Source organism: Aethalodelphis obliquidens, unplaced genomic scaffold (genome assembly GCF_003676395.1).
Source record: "Aethalodelphis obliquidens isolate GAN/ISIS:26980383/991018 unplaced genomic scaffold, ASM367639v1 scaffold83, whole genome shotgun sequence".
Lineage (NCBI taxonomy): Eukaryota > Metazoa > Chordata > Mammalia > Artiodactyla > Delphinidae > Aethalodelphis > Aethalodelphis obliquidens.
The window spans coordinates 2,070,785-2,087,255 of NW_020838027.1; the positions used below are offsets into that span (position 1 = coordinate 2,070,785).

General features: G+C 42.4%; 2 protein-coding genes across 14 annotated transcripts in view; one reads left to right on the plus strand and one right to left on the minus strand.

Annotated features, from left to right (window-relative positions):
• Nucleotides 1-10,113, minus strand: part of ERC1 (ELKS/RAB6-interacting/CAST family member 1) — a 394,434-nt gene extending 384,321 nt beyond the window's left edge. For 10 of the 12 annotated variants that reach the window (XM_027093429.1, XM_027093433.1, XM_027093428.1 and 7 more), the window contains exon 1: nt 10,055-10,113. The gene's annotated coding sequence lies outside the window, so the exon portion shown is untranslated. Of the gene's footprint in view, nt 1-9,620; nt 9,643-9,898; nt 10,032-10,054 lie in introns of those variants that run through there. The other 2 variants (XM_027093421.1, XM_027093423.1) reach the window with 2 other exon arrangements.
• Nucleotides 10,114-10,385: 272 nt separating this feature from the next.
• RAD52 (RAD52 DNA repair protein) overlaps nt 10,386-16,471 on the plus strand; it is a 58,429-nt gene continuing 52,343 nt past the window's right edge. Inside the window, exon 1 of one of the 2 annotated variants that reach the window (XM_027093440.1) lies at nt 10,386-10,752. The gene's annotated coding sequence lies outside the window, so the exon portion shown is untranslated. The remainder of the gene's footprint in view (nt 10,753-16,471) is intronic. The other variant, XM_027093442.1, reaches the window with a different exon arrangement.

The window sequence follows — 16,471 nt, forward strand, 5'->3', positions numbered from 1 at the left end:
CATATAAAGGAAAATATTAACTGGACTACACTAAAATTAAGAATCCAGTTCTTCAAAAGACACCATTAAGAGAACAAAACAGCAAACCATAGAGCAGAGTGGAAATATTCGCGACACAAATAACCAAAGAAGGGCTCATTTCCAAAATACATAACTCCTATAAATTAATTAGAAAAAGAAAGAAAATCCAACAGAAAACTGAGCAAGATATCTGAATAAGCAGTTCACGAAAGGTTCTCCAAATGACCAAAAGACAGAAAGGTATTTAACCTCATTTGTAACTGGTGAAATGCAAATTAAAACTATAAGATACCACTATAAATCAATCCACCAGAATGGCTGAAATTAATAACACTGACAATAATGGCAAGGATGGAGAACAAAAAGAAACTCTCAAATACTGCTTCAGGGCATGTGAGTTTGTACAACTACATAGGAATAGTTGGCACTTACCTAGTAAAACTGCACATATGCATACTCTATCACTGAGCACTTTTTTTTTTTTTTTTGCGGTACGCAGGCCTCTCACTGTTGTGGCCCTTCCCGTTGCGGAGCACAGGCTTCAGATGCGCAGGCTCAGTGGCCATGGCTCACGGGCCCTGCCGCTCCGCGGCATGTGGGATCTTCCCGGACCGGGGCACGAACTCGTGTGCCCTGCATCGGCAGGCAGACCCTCAACCACTGCGCCACCAGGGAAGCCCCCTATCACTGAGCACTTTTATTCCTGGCTATGAAGGCATCAAAAATACATGCACCAAAAGACTTGTGTAATAACGGTCATAGTGGCATAATTCATAATGCCCCCAAACTGGAAACAACCTAAATATCCATCATTAAAATAATGAATAAGTTGTGATGAACAGAATACTATTTGGCAATGAAAATGACTAAACCACTGCTACACACAACAAATCTAAATCTCACAAAATGTTGAGTCAAAGAAGCCAGACATAAAAGAATATATACAACATGATTCTATGTATATAGAGTTGGAAAACAGATAAAACTAAATAATAGAATTATATGAAGAAAAGCAAGAAAATGATTCCCGTGAAAGTCAGGACAGTAGTTACCTTTATAGGGGAAGGAATGGGTTGTGATTGGTAAGAGGCAAAGAAAGTTTTTAGAACGCTGGCAAGGTCCTAATGTTTGACCTAGATGATGGTTATACCAGTGTTTATTCCATAAGTTTTCAAACTATACATTTGTTTTATACACTTTTCTCAATGTGCGTTACATTCAAGAAGGGCTTCAAGAGGGAATTAATTCCTTCAATTGATAAGTTATATTCCCATAATAAAATTATGTTTAAGGGAATGTTTATGTTTCAAACTTCTACTTCGTGAAATGTTTTCACAATTTCAGAGATGTTTAACTGAAGTTCAGACAATGAGTTACCTAACTTCCATGAAAAGGGCTTTTAAACAAAAAAGAAGGAAAAAATGAAAAGAACATATATGCACACACATAAAGGGGCTGCCAGATGGAGACCATTGTCTACTCATCTCACAGCACACCATATTAAAGAAAGCGAAAAGGAATACAAGGGTTAGCTTCATTCTGGGTGAACCACTAAAAATGGGAGTTCATATGGACTTCAGGTGACAGTGATGTGTTAATGAAAGTTCACCAGTTATAATAAATGTCCCACTCTGGTGGGAGACTGATAATGGGGGAGGCTATGCATGGATGGGGGCAGGGATTCTATGGGAAATCTCTACCTCCACTCAATTTTGCTGAAAACCTAAAGCTGCTCTAAAAAATAAACTCTTTAAAGTGTTCAAGAGTTGCTGTATCTCTAAAGCACAGCTCTGATCATGTGTCTCCTAATTAAAAACCTTCAATAGCTAGCAACACAGCATCTCAAGATTGGAGGGAACCTTAAAAATTACTCATTCAATGCCTGGAACACAACAGGGGATGCGGTACCTCATAAAAACATTCACACCATCACTGGACAGCAATGACTTACAAAGTCCATAGGGAATAGTAAAATGGAAGGTTGCAGGAGAGGGAAAATCAAGAACACTACATGTATTTCTGGCTTGAACAACTGGTAGTGTCATTTAACAAATTAAGGAACATCAGAAAAGAGAGGAATCATACATTTAGTTTTGGATGTGCTGAGTGTAAGGGGCATCCAAGTGGAAATCCTGGAAAACAATAGCCCTTAGACACAAAAGAGGTAAAAGCTGAAGACAGGAAAATGAATACTCAGCATACAGATGAAAAATGAAATAGAATATGACCTAGCAATCCCACTACTGTGCATATACCCTGAGAAAGCCATAATTCAAAAAGAGTCATGTACCACAATGTTCACTGAAGCACTGTTTACAATAGCCAGGTCATGGAAGCAACCTAAATGCCCATCGACAGATGAATGGATAAAGAAGGTGTGGCACATATATACAATGGAATATATTACTCAGCGATTAAAAAAAAACGAAATTGAGTTATTTGTAGTGAGGTGGATGGACCTAGAGACTATCATACAGAGTGAAGTCAAGTCAGAAAGAGAAAAACAAATACAGTATGCTAACACATATATATGGAATCTAAAAAAAAAAAAGTTCTGAAGAACCTAGGGACAGGACAGGAATAAAGACACAGACGTAGAGAATGGACTTGAGGACACGGGGAGGGGGAAGAGTAAGCTGGGACGAAATGAGAGAGTGGCATGGACATATATACACTACCGAATGTAAAACAGATAGCTAGTGGGAAGCAGCTGCATAGCACAGGGAGATCAGCTCGGTGCTTTGTGACCACCTAGCGGGGTGGGATAGGGAGGGTGGGAGGAAGATGCAAGAAGGAGGGGATATGGGGATATATGTATATGTATAGCTGATTCACTTTGTTACAAAGCAGCAACTAACACACCATTGTAAAGCAATTATACTCCAATAAAGATGTAAAAAAAATAAAAATAAAAGGTTTGTACTAAAAAAAAAAAAAAAGAAGGAAAATGAGATGAGCCAGAGAAATTCAAACATTTAATGAATGGTAGAAAAATATTCAACAAAGGTGACTGGAAAGAGAGTCCAGAGAACCAGGAAGGAGAACAGAAGCATAATCTAAAGATCCCAAAAGAAGCGAGAGTTTTACAAAGGAAGGAGAAATCTACTGTGTCAAACACAGCTGTAGTGGGCAATCTTAAAAATGGCTCTGAATGATGTCTACCTCTGAGTATCCATGCTCTTGTGGAATCCTCTCTTGCCTGTGCCGGACCAAGTGACCCCCTTCAAATGAACAGGATACAGCAAAAGTGACAGACTGTCACTTCTGAGGTTAGGTCACAAAAAGACTGGCTAGTAACTCCCCTCCTCAATCTCCTTGATATAGGGCTCGACCCATGTTGTGAGTAATCCTGTGCAGAGACCCAAATGGCAAAGAGACTGATTTCTCCATCAAACAGCCAGCAAGGACCTCAGGCCTGCCACGAGCCACATGACTGAGCCGGACTCAGACCCTCCCCGAGCTGAGCTTTGAGATGACCAGTCCTAGTCAACATCTGAGTGCAGCCTTATGAGTGACCCTGAATCTCACACACCAAATCCAGATACCTGCCAAAGAAACTGTGAAACAATAAATGTTTGTTGTTTTAAGTTAAGTTTGGGGGTAATTTGTTACATAGCAATAGACAACTAGTACAGATGCTAAGAGGTTAAATAAATGGATAGAAAAATAGCCAGTGTATTTAAAGAAAGCCATTAGTAATCCCAGCAAACATTTCAGTGGAACTGTGGCAACAGAAACAAGACAAATAGATTGAGAAGAAAATTACAGGTGAAGAAAGGGAAACATAAAGCAAACGTAGACAACTCTCTCAACAAATTCTGGCTGTAAAGCAAAGAGCAAAGCAACTTAAAGCAAAAGGCAAAGAAAGTATGAAGTTGGAGAAGAATCTGTTGTCAAAAATGAAAGACTTTTCTTAAAGTTTAAGTGATGATAAAAACAAGCCAGTTGGGGGACTTCCCTGGTGGTCCAGTGGTTAAGATTCCGTGCTCCCGATGCAGGGGGTCCCAGTTCGATCCCTTGTCAGGGAACTAGATCCCGCATGCCACAACTAAGACCTGACGCGGCCAAATAAGTAAATAAATATTAAAAAAAAAAAAAGAAGAAGCCAGTTGGGTGGGGAAATACACCCTCAAGGAACTTCATTCCATTACTAAGAAACTCCTCTAAAAGTTCTCAGTACCTCTCTGCCTTCACTGATAGCTGGCTTTCCCAGGATGCCTCTTCCCATGCAGCCCTTTCAGGTGGAGGCTATGAAGTCTCTCACGTGGCACACCCAATATTGGGAAACGAGGCAGTTACCCTTCTTTCTTCCACTGCCACCTCCAGACCACTATTCCTGAACCTCATATAAAATCCTTGTTACTCTGATTTTCATGCTACTCAGTAACACAGTCTTCTACCTCCACCTCTTCACTATCAGCTAGTGATGACCTGGACACCCTCCACACTCAGCGAGGATATGCTGGCAGCTAGCTTACATCACCACTATCTTCTACGCCACCACTCCTGGATCTTTCCAATACTATAAACCTGGATGAGGCAGCTAACACCAGTTCCTCTAACCCAGAGGTCCCCAACCTTTTGGCACCAGGGACTGGTTTCATGGAAGACAATTCTCCCACGGCCGGGATGGGGGTCGGGGGGCTGGTGGATGGTTCAGGTGGTGATGCAAGCGGTGGGGAGCGGCAGATTACACTTCGCTCGCTCGCCTCTCACCTCCTCCTGCCGTGCAGCCCAGGGGTTGGGGACCCCTGCCCTAACCCATCTTCTGCAGTAAGCAGATCTCCATTCTCTGCGTCTAGCCATTTACAACTAGTTGTGACTTCACTTAATTGTACCATTCTCCATTCAGTCATCAAATATTTAGTAAGTATCTGTTATTTGCTTAGTAGAGAACAAATGACAGTCCCTGTTCTCATGAAATCTAGGACATAATTTTTCATATTTTCCACAAAGACAGCATAAAAAGATCTAACTGAAGTCTAGACACATTACAACTACTACATTTCCTTTATTTATCAGTCTGGGAACCATGTCAGTTCTAGAAAACTAGAATTATTGTCTGATGTAACCTAGTGAATCCATGCTGTATCCCAGCAATCACCTTTCCCCTGACAAGGCTTCTAAAACTACTTTTTAACTTTTTAAATAATCTGTTCTAAAATATTGCCATAATTGAATTAGATTCCTCAATCTGTAAGTGTGTAACTGTGCTGCCCTAAACAGTAGCCACTAGTCACAGTGGCTATTTAAATTAATTGCAATAAAATTAACAATACAGTTTCTCAGTCACACTGGCCACATTTCAAGTGCTCAAAAAGCACATGTAACTAGTGGCTACTGTATCTGATGGTCAAAGATAGAACATTTCTATCATCACACAAAGTTCTATTAAACAGTGCTGGTCTAAAGTTTTTGGTATTCACTTCCTTCTTCCCCGGAAAAAGTTAAAATGACAGATCCTTTTCCAGTCTCCCGAGCACTCTCTGGGGCTCCAAAATATCCTAAGGAATTCCATACTTCACGATCATTATCACCATCATCAAAGTCACCATGATCAAAATCACCACCACCACAATGTCATCCTCAGGGCAGCTGATTTTTATTGAGTACTTACTGTATTCCAAGCATCTTATTAAAAGCTTTATGAGCATTAGCTCATTTATTCTTCACAACAATCACATCAGATAGGACTATTATTCTCATCTAATGAGAGTTTAACTGAGTTTTAGACAATAAAGTTTCTCATCCAAAGTTATACAGCTAGGAAGTGACAGCAATCCACAAACAGTTTAAGCAAATTAATCATGTAATTATTTTGCCTTTTTAAGACAACACACTTTTTCACAGAAAGGAGAAGTGATGCCCACACCTCACACTAGCACTCAACATTCCAGCCAGACCAAACTATCTTCAGATCACTCTACTTGCCCTACAGCTTTCTTGCCTTTGGGTCCTGCACATGCTGTTGCCTCTGCTTGCATCCTTTTCATCTGGCCAAATACTACTTATCCTTAAGATCTCATCTCAGATCTTCCTACAATCCATCCTATGAGCCCATTCATGCAACTAAATAAACCACTAACTAATTTGACTTTTACACAAACCTATGCTTCTATTCAATCAGAGAATATTAAAAGTAACACTAAATGGCTTCACTACCATTTAACTGGAAACAAAGTAATTCACAAACGTTTTCCCCACATAATACGCAAAACAATACTTTACTTAAAACCAAAGGTCAGGGCCTCCCTGGTGGTGCAGTGGTTAAGAATCCACCTGCCAATGCAGGAGACATGGGTTCAAGCCTTGGTCTGGGAAGACCCCACATGCCACGGAGCAACTAAGCCCGTGCGCCACAACTACTGAGCCTGCGCTCTAGAGCCCACGAGCCACAACTGCTCAGCCTGCACACCTAGAGCCCACACACCACAACAAAGAATAGCCCCCGCTCGCCGCAACTAGAGAAAGTCCACGCGCAGCAACGAAGACCCAACGCAGCCAAAAATAAATTAATTTTTTTTAAAAAAAGAGAGCTTTAAAACCAAAGGTCAGGGGAATGACTGCTAATGAGTTTGGGGCTTCTTTCTGGGAGGATGAAAATGTTCTAAAATTGATCGTGGTGATGAATGTACCAAAAGAATTTAATTGTACACTTTAATGGGTGAATCGTATGGTATGTGGATTGTCTCTCAATAAAGCTGTTATTTAAAAAAAAAAAAAAAAAAGGTCTGCAGATAGCTAGACTTAAATTATAAAAACAAATATTAAGCCTGCAAAAAAAAATACATAGGGGATAAAAATACTAAATGCCGTGTTATTGCACAAAATTTCACTTTTAAAATAGCTAAATGCCGTGTTATTGCACAAAATTTCACTGGTTAGGAAAAACAAGAAACTGGAAACAGTGTCTGCCTTCAGGAGTAACTGGATGGGACAGAAGAGACTTATTTTTTTCCCTGTATGCTTTTATAACTTCTAATTTGATACATGTATTAAAAAAATAAGTGTCCATATAATTAGTAACAACAGTGTCATACCTCTCCTTAGTACAAGTATAAACTCCCAGGTTGCATATTTTGTTCTGAAAAGAATAAAGAATGAAATATATATGTTTTTAAAAATCAGTCGAAGGAAGTAAAAAACTGAAAGATTCTCACATTTGTCTCATCTCACACTAAAAAGCATTTAGTCATTTCTCTGTTATTAGACATTATAATCAGGCAGAATTCTTTCTTACCCAACAGCCTGACACATCTTTAAGCAATGACACAGTTGACCATTCCCTCCTCCTTGAAAACTTCCTTTCCTTCATTTGTAGTACATCACACTCTCCTGGCTTTCCTCCTTCCTCAATAACGTCTTATTAATCTCCTTTGCTGAATTCCTCTTCATTTCCCAAGAAGGTGTCCAGAAGGTAAGTTCCATGAAGGTGGGAATTTTTGTCAGCTTTGTTCACTACTGTATTCCCAAAGGCTAAAAAAAGTACCCAGAACCATACTCAATAAATAACTGTTGAATGAATACATGAATGAATCAGCACCTCCAGGCTCACATTTTGAAAAGCCATAGAAGTAAACTATATTCCACGTAACCTTTATGCTTAATTTACTTCATTACATTATATTTCTCTGAAAATTGTTTATTAAAATTGTTTATTATTGGATTAGCCAAAATACTTCATTCCCTGCTCTTCCTCCATCAATGTGTTTTACACAGAATGTGCAAAACGCACATTTAACAGCTCTTATACTACTTCTAAAAGCATAAACATAGCATAGAAAAAGAGCAGTTGTTGCTATGGGAATTTTCACTTTTGTTTCTAGTACTAACGTTGAATTAACACAATGACATACTTATCTGACTTTAGTAATTAAAAAAAGGGGGGGACACCCCAGTAGACTTAACTAAGATATCACAGTAATGACTAGCAAGCCACATTTCTTGAAAAATAAAACATACCAGTTTTCTCAGTCTTAAGAAATTCTAAAGAGAAATAGAACACTTCTACCCTACATTTTCCCCAAATCATATGATTGCATTCCAACAAGAAGAATCACATCCCACTGTCAGCCATGGAAATGTCATTTTAGCACTATACAAAGTTTCACCGCTATTTTAGTTCACATTTGTCCCCATGTGTACCCCATTAAATCAAAGTATAATTTATAAGCCAAAACCAGATTATGTGAATTTTAATCTTTCCTTCTAAGTGACTAATCCAATATCAAAACTATTATTATACCAACTTATAATTTGACCTGTCGGAATACAATTAAATCTTTAGTTTATAATTACAAATTGGACCACACCCTTTCTCACTTAATAGCTATTATATCATCTGTTTCCTACAAATTTTGTCAAGCAGAAATATTTGCTAGAATAATCTGCTCATTAAGTAGGCATGTTAAAAAAAGGCACCTACTGACACTCACTCTGTATATTTCTCTCTCAGGTTATGGGAAAGCACTTCCCTGGCTAAGTTCCCAAATAAATTGAGTAAGCCTTTGGAAAGTCACTGCTTAAACTCCATTTCATGACGGTTTCCCTTCCTCCATAAATGAATTACTGAGAGTCATGCCTACTTCCATCCATTATATAACAAATGTCAATCTCAGGGCCTGTTTTCCGAGGAAGAAATAGCTTAAATGATATTAACTGATAGGTAAGGCCAGTGAATACTGTAATCTAATAGGGAGCAGGAATCCAGAAAAGAAGATTCTGATTCAATGTTCTAGGTTGTGAAACACTGAAGCGAAGAACGTTGAACATTGTTTACTCTTAGTAACATCTCCGTATACGACAGACACATGCCCCCCAAAATGTTACTAAAGAGCATTTTAAAAGCACCTGACTCCAAGAACGTTTCTGAGAAATTGAGGGACCTACCAAAAAAAAAAATTATTCCACTTCACTTTTAAAGTGTCTAATAAAGACATGTGCAATTGATAAATTTTAGAAATCTCCAATAATTAAGTGTTAATTAAGTGTAACTTTACAACAATTAAACACAAAATAGCTGTCAAGGTTTACTAAAATATGAGTTGTAAAAGACAGTTGTGCTTCAAAACATTTAAGCATGTTTCACATAATTAGCGCCAACAGAACTATTCAAATTGTTCATTGTATCCATCCAAAGCAGTCAACCAGAACCACGTGCGACTACTCCTCAGAAACGTGTCTTCCAAAGCAACCACCTGATCCTCAGGCCCTCTCTTAAGGGGCCAGGATAGAGCTCTGAAAACGAGGTGGCATAGAGATCGTTCAGGCACAGAAGAAAGACTGGAAGATAACGCCTTTAAGGAACTAAGTGTACTGGGACCTATTCCCCAATGTTGCTGCCAGAAGGAAGTTGTCTAACCCAAGATCTCGCTCTTCTTGAACGGTGTAGAACTCCAAACCCATCCACGCTCACACCCCGAGCCAAAAGCAGAGGGATTCTCCCCGCCCTCGACGCCCCACCCGCTCCGCCTGGAGGAAAAAAAGACCCCAAATCCTAAAGTAGAGGTGCGAGACCTAGTGCAATAGCTTCTCGAACTGCCTCAAAGGCAACATCCACAGCTCATCTTCCTTCTGGAAGCCAAGCCTCCATCTCCTACCTGACCACTTCATAGCAGGAAAAAAAACAGAATCCTCGTCTCTTTCAACGCTGTACATCAATACTCAAACCCCAGACCCAGCCGACCGCACCCCAGCCTCCCGGGGCTCCGCGAGACGTACACCTCCCCACCTCGTCCGCAACACCACGCCTCAGAAGCCGGGCGCCCGCAGCCGCCGCCGCCGCCCCCGATCTCGTCGGTGGGCTGGGTGGGGCCGCCCTCCCGGACGTCCCATCCCCCCCGCAGAGCGCAGAGGGGGAGGGGTCCCCGCGCCTCACATACGGCTCCGCCCTCCCCGGGGGCGCGCTGCCGGGACCCAGCCAGGGCCGTGAGGAGGAGCGGGCGGAGGAGAGCCGAGGGGCCTAGCGCCAGCAACGGGCGGGAAGCTCCAGGCGCCGCCCGATCCCAAGCTGCCGCCACCGCGGCCGTCTCACCCTGCTCAGTGCTGCCGGTGCCGGTGCCGCTGCCGCTGCTGCCCGGGCGCCGTCGCCGCCCCCAACGCCGCCGCCGCCACCGCCGCCGCCGCCACCGCCGCCGCCACCACCACAGCCACAGCTCGGCCCGGGCGCCCGACGTCACCGCGCCCCGCCCCCTGCGCGATTTCCCCAGCCCCGCCCCTGGCTGACGTCAGCGCGAGCCCCGCCCCCGCCCGACCGCGCCCGGTCGGCGTCCCGCAGCCTCCCGGGAGCGCGACTCGGGCGCGCGCGGGCCTCGGGCGCTTTCCGGGGTCTGGCGGGCGGGGGCTCTGGGCTGCCGGCAGACGGGAGCGCACAAGCGCACACGGCAGGCGCGGGTCGGGCGGGTCTGTCTCCTCCCGCTTGCCGTAGGAGGCGGTGCGGCGCGCACAGTGGGCCGCCGCCTCCGCCGCTGCCTCAGGGGGCCAGTCACGCAGAACCCTGGGCTAGCCGCCCCGAGGAGCCTGGCGCCCGCGGACAGGTGGGCTTCCCGCCCGGAGGCCCTCGGGCTGCCCGCACGGCCCGGGAGACACCGCCAACGGCCTTTTCGCGGTTCGTCTCGGCGGCCGGGGAGGGAGGGCGGGGCGGACGGCCGTCCCAGCGTCGGGCTCCCCAGTTTCTGGTACCGAAGCGCAGACGGTTTCCTTGTCGGAGCCACGCACCGTTAATGTAAGGCCGTAAGTAAGCTATCGTTGCACTAAGAAAGTAAGAGTGATTTGAATCGTGTTTTTTCCCGGCTGGCGATTGTTTTATCAGTAATTCTAAACGCCCCTGAGAGCAGTTGAGTCACCGCCAGCGTCCACACCCTCGTGGCCCCACTGTCACTTTCCCGTCCCTCGTCGGGGTTCTCGTCCCTTCATTCGTCATCGCATCCCCATCCCGCCCAGCGTCCCCCGGCCTGCTGTACAGTCGCCCCCTTCCGGAGGGTCCGTACGCGGCCGCCGCTGTCAGGACCGCTGCCGGGGGATGCTCGGTCCTGCCAAATGAAGCATCCTCAAGTGTTTCATTTTCTCGAGCACCCGACTTCACTCAGGAATAAACCAACTTCCTTTGACTGGTTCTCACGATCCTTCTTATCTGACTGCTGATCCGCTCGTCCTGCTGCTCCCCAGCGGTGTGGTGAGATGAAGGGAAAGCAAAGTGGACTCATCTTATCTTTCTAGTTTCCATTCTGCCAGTGTCTACGTGTGTGACCTTGGGAAAATCCCGTTACTCCTGGGTCCTGCTTTTTGTAACTGTAAAAGGGGGTGTGAACGAGATGTCTCAGATCTATCCCATCCCTGAAATGTGGGGATCTGAAGAGTGTGAGATGCTAAGCATTGTTATTCATGCACGGGAGTACTGTCAATATCACAGACAGAAATTTTTTTGGTTTCTTTTTTGTCATTCCATTGTTCTTTTTTCTTATTTACTACTCTGCCCCACATATCTTTTTTTAAACCTACACTTAGGATTTTTTTTTTTTTTAATTAAAGCTGGCTGAGTGCATGCATTCGTTGCCTCTTCTTCCTGGAACCCCATTAAAATGCTAACAAAGGAATGAAAAATGATAGAAACCCGTACAAAACAGAAAATGGGAAGGGAGCCACCAAGAGATTTTTTTTTCTAATTTTACACACAGAAAGTGGGTGAGGTCTGATTAAACAAAATGGAAGAAACCATAATGTGGAATAGGCGTGGGGGGGGGGTGCTGCAGCTGAAGAAGGAGGCCTACCTGCCAGAAGTGATTTAGAGAAGCTGAAATTTGGAGACACTGACAAGACAGAGCAAGAGTGAGAAGCAGGGCTGAAAACAAGGACACGAAATAAAGTTCTCTATGTAGAACAGCAGAACCCTCCCTATACCTCAGATACAATAGCTAGGAATTTATCCCAGGCTAAAAGTCAAGGTTTCTCATCATCTCTGGGGAGCATTTAATGACTAAGAGTAGAGCATTCTTTATTCTGACAATAGCCAGTTTCCTACCCACTCACCCTAGAGGGAAGTTGTGCAAGTTGGCAAGACCCTCCCAAGTTCTAAAGATGCGTCATCAGCATCCAACTACTTCATCTTAAATATGAATGGACAACCAGGGACTGTTAGGTGTTCAAGGGAAGTCTGTAACTTGGGGCTGGGGAAGGGAGGGAGAGGATAAGGAGAAAATGTGACCACAGAGGAAAAAGAAACTTCAGAGAACTTAAAAATATGCTCACAAACTTTTATTACAGGTATGAAACAAGGATAATGTACTCAGATAAGTAACAATCCAAGAACAAAAAGTAAGTCTTGAAATTAGAAATAGGAAATTGCCAAAATTATAAATTCACTGGAAGTGTTGAAAGGTAAAGTCCGTGCAATTTTAAGAAGAATAGAAGAAATACGCAAAGAGATGGAAATTGCAAGAGAAAATATAAGAAAAAGAAAAAGTCTATCCAACAGGGCTAATACCACAAGAGAAAGAGAAAAGAGAGTAAATAAAAGATGGAAAGTTACCCCAAAAATAATGGAACAAAATTTCCCAGAGCTGAAAATGTCTATTAGTAGAGAACAAAAACAACTTTGTGAAATGTTAAAACTCTAAAGATAAAGAGAAGATCCTGAATTTCCAAAGGAAAAATGTGACCCATAGGGACCTCCCTAGTGGTCCAGTGGTAAAGAATCTGCCTTCCAATGCAGGGGACGCAGGTTCGATCCCTGGTCGGGGAACTAAGATCCCACATGCCGTGGAGCAACTAAGCTGGTGTGCCTCAGCTAGAGCCCACATGCCACAAACTACAGAGCCCACGCTCTGGAACCCATGCACCACAACTAGAGAGAGAGAACCTGCATGCCACAACTGGAGAGAAGCCCACACACCTAAAGGAAAGATCCCGAGTGCCGCACCTAAGACCCGACGCAGCCAAAAATAAATAAATAAATAATAATAATTTTTAAAAGTGACCCATAAAAGAGTAAGACTCACACTGCGATTAGAATTCTTACCAGCAACACTAGATATGAGAAGATAACAATGACCTTCAAGTTTCTGAGGGAAATATTTCTTTAACTTCAAATTCTAAGAATTTTTTTATTAAAAAAAAAACTCTATTCCTAGCTGAATTATCATTAAGAGAGCAAAATGAAAACATTTTCAGATATGCAGAGACTCATAAACTCAAACTACCACATAGGCTTTTTTTCAAAATTTAAAGATGAGATAGAAATGAGGTTTCTGACAGCATCACTATCCAGGATTCACTAGATCTAATTCAATAGTAAAGGGAAATCCCAAGAGCTAGGCTAGATTGGGATGGAAGGATAGGAGTTCTGGGAGAGGATTCAACTGAATAATTACTATGATAGAAAGCTTAGAAAATGCTGGTTTCTGATGTTCAACTTTTAGACCAAACCTGTTAATAAATTATAATCTTGCTGTAGTTGAAGCATAGTTTATACCAATGTTGACAACATAAAGGTAAAAATACAGCTGGCAGTTTAAGATGTGAAACATAGGAAAGGTAGAGGTAAAGGGAAAAGCACTCAAGAGACGATGTGTATAGTTGGCAGGATAAGAAGCAGTTGCTAAAGTGTACTGTTAGAAGTAGGAAAAGTGACCAGTGGAGGAGCAAGGAATTATTAGGCTTACTGAGAGGATAGGAAGAAACGAGGTACAGGGTTTATAATTAAGCTAAATCGTCATCAAGAAATAATAGAAGACTTAATATTGTTAAAATAAGCAGTACTCCTCCATTTGTTCTGCACATTCTATGCAATCCTATCAAAAATCCCAGCTGCCTTTTTTTTTTTCCTAGAAATTGACAAGTAGATCCTAAAATTCACATGGCAATGCAAGGGACTCAGAATAGCCAAAAGAATCTTGAAAAAAAAAAAAAAGTTGCAACACTCATTCTTCCTGCTTTCAAAACTGACTGCAAAACTACAATAATCAAGATAGTGTGTTGTACCAGAATAATGATAGACGTATATATCATGGAAAAGAATTGAGACTTCAGAAATAACCCACGCATTTGTGGACAGTTGATTCACTGGGAAAATAGTCTTCTCAACAAAGGGTGCTGGGACAGTTGTATAACCACATGCAAAACAATGAAATTGGACCCCTACCTCACTTACGCAAAAATTAATTAAAGGAACTTCCCTGGTGGCGCAGGGAATCCGCGCCAAGGGAAGGGACATGGGTTCGACCCATGGTCCAGGAAGATCCCACATGCCACAGAGCAACTAAGCCCGTGCACCACAACTATTGAGCCTGCACTCTAGAGCCCACGAGCCACAACTACTGAAGCCCATGTGCCTAGATCCCATGCTCCACAACAAGAGAAGCCACCGCATTGAGAAGCCCATACACCGCAACGAAGAGTACCCCCACTCACCTCAACTAGAGAAAGCCCACACGCAGCAGTGAAGACCCAACGCAGCCAAAATTAATTAATTAATTAAATTTTTAAAAACTTAATTCAAAATGGATCATAGACCTAAATATAAATGCTAAAACTATAATACTCTTAGAAAAAAACAGCTGTAAACCTTCATGACCCTGGATTAGGCAATAGTTTCTTAGCTATGAAACCAAAACCGTAAGTGACAAAATTTTAAAATTGGACTCCATCAAAATGGAATATAGAAAACTTTTGTATATTCAGCTTTAAAAAGTATGGTGAGCCTTGAAGACATTATACCAAATGAAATAAGCCAATCACAAAAGGACTGTATATTGTATGATTTCATTTATATGAGGTACCTAGAATAGTAAAATTCATAGAGACAGAAAGCAGAAGGGTGGTTGCCAGGGGTTGGGGGAAGGCAGATGGGCATTTGCAGGCCAACCAAACTTGCCAACATCTCCAGAAATGTGTGAAATAAATTTCTGTTGTTTATGCTGCCCAGTCTGTGATATTTTGTTACGGCATCCTCACCAGACTAATACAGATTTTGGTACTGAGAAGTGGGGTACTACTGTAACAAATACCTTAAAAATGTGGAAGGGGCTTTGGAAGTGGGTAATGAGTGGACGCTGGAAGATATTTGAGGTGCATGTTAGGAAAAGCCTAGATTGCCTTGAAGAGAGACTCTTGGTAGAAATGTAAACGTTAAAAGGTGACTGTAGTGAGATCTCAGAAATGAGGCGCATGTTATTGGAAACTGGAGGAAAGGTGACCCTTATTATAAAGTGGCAAAGAACTTGGCCAAACTATTTCCTAGTGTTCTGTGGAAGGTAGAAATTAAAAGTGATAAACTGTGATATCTAGCTGCAGAGATTTCTAAGCAAAGTGTTGGTGGTGTGGCCTGATTTCTTCTTACTGCTTAAAGTATACAGGAGGTGAGAGATAAATTAAAGGAGTTGTTAAGCAAAAAGGAACCAGAACTAAAGATTTGGAAAATTCTTAGCCTATCTACAATATTGTAACTTGCAAGAAATATATACTGGTGAGCATTTTGTAATATGCTTAAATGTCAAATCACTATGTTGTACACCTGAAACTAACATGTACATATAATACAATACATCAACTATACTTCAATTTAAAAAAAAAGAAATATACATTTGGTCATTCATATGACCAAAATATATCTCATATTTGGTCTTCATCCAAGGTTCTTGACTCACAGCTCCCAAAACCCTTGGAATTTCCTGAGGGATAAGAGCAACGGGAACTTCTCTTGTCATAATGTTTGGTCTCTACTCCTCAGTTCCTGAAATCACTTTCAGAGTCATAAAGGTAAAATGGATGTCTTGTTATTTGTAACAAACCCCTTTCTACCACAACAGGATTTATGTTAATGAGGTGACTTTTGGAAAGCCCTAAGTATGGGGACTTGTCAGCAAAGAAGCCAACCATGAATACAGGATTGGAACTTTCAGTCCCACCCCCTGACCTCCAGGGAGGGAAGAGAGGCTAGAGGTTGAATCAGTTGCCAATGACCAATGATTTGATCAATCACGTCTATGTAATGAAGACTCCACAACACTCAAAAGGACAAGGCTCAGAGAGCTTCTGGTTGGTGAATACCTGGATAAGTGGGGAGAGTGACACACCAGGAGAGGGCATGGAAGCTCTGCGCCCTTTCCCCATACCTTGCCCTATGCGTCTGTTCCATCTGGCTCTTCCTTTTATAATATCCTTTGATAACAAACCAGTCATCCAGTATGTAAAAATGTTTCTCTGAGTTCTATGAGCCACTCTGGCAAATTAATCAAACCCAAGAAAGGGGTCATAAGAACCTTTGATTTATAGCCATCAGTCAGAAGTACAGTCCACAAGCTGGACTTGCAATTGGCATCCTGAGCTGGGAGAGATTGTTGGAACCTCCAGTTTGTGGCCGGTTGGTCAGAAGCACAGGTAACAACCTTGCTTGCATCTGGCGTCCTGAGAGGGCAAGAGGGGTGCACGGCGGTCCTGTGGGGCTGAGCATTTA